The sequence below is a fragment of the Dermacentor albipictus genome, chromosome 2 (genome assembly GCF_038994185.2).
Source record: "Dermacentor albipictus isolate Rhodes 1998 colony chromosome 2, USDA_Dalb.pri_finalv2, whole genome shotgun sequence".
NCBI lineage: Eukaryota > Metazoa > Arthropoda > Arachnida > Ixodida > Ixodidae > Dermacentor > Dermacentor albipictus.
In genome coordinates, this window is record NC_091822.1 from 103,776,797 (window position 1) to 103,779,837 (window position 3,041).

The window sequence follows — 3,041 nt, forward strand, 5'->3', positions numbered from 1 at the left end:
ATAAATTCTGATTCTGATTCTGATTCTGATAACGGAATCACTGAAACGCGATAGCGAGTGTGGCGCGTAGGCGAAGGAATGCCAAAGCTTTGTACCACCCGCGTCGTTGCCAAAGTTAACTTCAATAACTTCTTTTTTTTTTCTAAAAATAAAATAGAACTAGATCAGTAGCATTTTATTTCGTCTTATAATACTATACAAGGATGTCTTTTGCAAAGAGTGGTTGAGTACTAATGACAGAATTTCACTCGTCATCGTGAAAGTGCTTGAATGTCCCGGGAGGTCTCTAACCAAGTCCTGCATTTACGTGAATTTTTCGATTATTAAGGCTACGTTCGTGATAATATCGACGCCTTAGATATTTTCGAGCACTAATCTATCCCCTGAGCTTGACTTAATGTTTGGCTTTAGTGTCCGTTTAAGCGACGGTTTTCGCAAATTCGCGACAAACTGAAAAGTAAGCACTCTTATAATGGATAACTGTGGCATATCAAAATGGTGGCCTTTTAAATTTGAAAGATGACAAAAAGAATATTTTCGTGACCCATTTCAAAATTCAGGCACTAGAGGGTTAAGTGCCTACATCCTCTGCTATACTTATGTTAAATTACTAAGTTCTCTATGAAGATAAATTATAACAGCTGTATTTTGCTAGTGTATGCCGAGTTTTGAGGCTGACAGAAGAGCATAGGGGCTTAACGCTCTTAAAGGAAGCGATGCAAGTTGTTGCTTGTGATATTTAGGGATACAGAATAAAGATGTCCACCAACGGTTATGGAAATAAAATATACCATTATACTTTTTTATGTCTACGTAAGAGCACAAAGTAAAATTGCACAGGTGGTGTCATCTTCTCAGTGCGAAACTGTTGACCTCATTTCGTAGCAATGAAGTGTCGCGTGATGGGCGGCCCATATTGAAGAAAAGATTTCATAAGAAATTAGCTTACATCTCATTCAAACACGGTGAACATATTTCTGTGCGCGACTTGTTTTTGAGATTTGTGTACAATGGTTTCAACGCACTGACCAAGAATATTAGCCTTAGGGCAAACTGAACTGACCGATGAACTGAAGTAGCTTCAGTTTACTTCTGAGTCATATCAATTATTATACAAGAACGCTTTAGTGAAGGCACTATGGTGTTTGAAGCGACGTTTGACGTGAGGCGTTTTCGAAGTCTGGCGAAAAAAGTTGCGTGCCTCACTAGTAATGGATGCACTGATAATTACTTTACGCACGTAATTCGAGGGGACAATTATTTTTTTCAAGAAGAAACGCAGGCGTAGTGACTGTTCAATAATGAAATGTTTAATTACTGTGTAATTATGATGACGAATAAGGAAATTCACATATAATCATTCTACCATCTTTGCTTTGTGTCAATAAAATCTTCAGCACCTTGCCAGAAAACTAAGTAATGTTCACACAATTATCATCAGACAGTCGCAATTTGTGGCTTAAAGTGCTACGTTGGGAGGAAAACTTATTAGGCAGTGGACATAAGTACAAGTAGATATATACCACCTTTACCCCCGGCCGGCTATCAAAACACATGTATTTCTGGTAACTTCCTTCATTTTCATACGTTCCACTCCTTCTTAATCACGTTTTCTGGCTTGCGTAGCCTTATTGGTTAATATTAATATACGATATCATTGTGATAAAGAAAGGACAACTTGCATCATCGCGATTATTGTGGCACGTTTGGCATTTTATGTTCACAGAAAACTGCAGTTTTCGAAAAACTTAAGCTAATCAAGATCAGCGGAACCAAGAGCAGGTGGGTCAGGTCTACTGCAGAACGGCCCTATAAGAAAGAAATAACTGTGGTGGCATCCGGAATTTTTCATTTGCATTTGCAGCTACAACGTAGCTGCGTACCCAAGCCTGAGTCATTTTTCTCCAGCCAGAAAACACAATGATCTGCTGCGTACGTTCTGGATAATTATCGCACTTCGCGCCGACTTTACCCTAGCCCTGCACGTGGTTTGGCGAAAGCGGGTTAACGACTACTACGCCGCCTTCAGGCCAATTCTTCTATTAGCCTGGCGGTCGCCCGGCATTTCATGCCGGAAACTCAGGCACGTACCCGACTTGTCAAGTTCTCGCCGATACCTCTCACGTTGTGGCTTCGTGCCCCGCCACTCCACTTTCCTTTTCATTCCCTTTGTATTCTAAGCTTGTATTGGCTAACAAGTTACGTTGTCTCGGTCATGCAAAAAACTCAGTTGCTCACAGACCATAGCAGCGCAGTTGGCCACTATGCCGGTGCCGGGGCGTGAGTCATTACCATGGATTCCACCTGCATAGGCGCGCGCACTCGCCACGCGCGAAAAAATCAGTGCCGTTCGCGCGCGCTGCAGCCGGCTTCGTTTTCGTTCAATTCAGTCTCGGGACACGGATGGGACGGCCACGCATTATGCGTTGCCCTGAGAAACGGGCAGCATTCCATGAGCCGCGGCGAGAACTTCCCGTGAATGGGCTTGCCGTCGTCACGCCTATCCAGCCGTTAGAGTCGCCTAAGCTCAGGAAATCTGACAGCAACGTGAAGATACCGAGCTGAGTGAGCGGGAGGCAGAAGCAATCCGGGACCGTTGCCTATAGGTTACTTAACCGTGACAAAGGTCATCCGCGCGTAGGACATGCTTCAATTACCCTTTTTTCCGGTGGCAGAAGTGTTGGTCATTTCTTTCTTGGGGCCGCCATTGTCCTGGGATCATCATATTCACCGTTTTGCTTTTGAACGTCTTCACACCGCCGCCGTTGCGCTGTGATGTCATCTGTTAGAAAATGTCGACAATACATTTACTGCAATCATTTGATACCATTATCAAGATCAGAAGTACACTTTCGAAGCACTCGTAATTGTGTTCAATTGATTTCTGCGGTCTGCTGAAACTATTACTCTTCAATGACAAATAATTTCCATGGCCTCTATACAATTTTCCGTGAACCCATGTTATGGAACGTGGCTTTATTATTGCTTTAATTTCTTTCTTAGCTTTAGCAACGAAAATGTGTGCCATGTATTGCTTGACA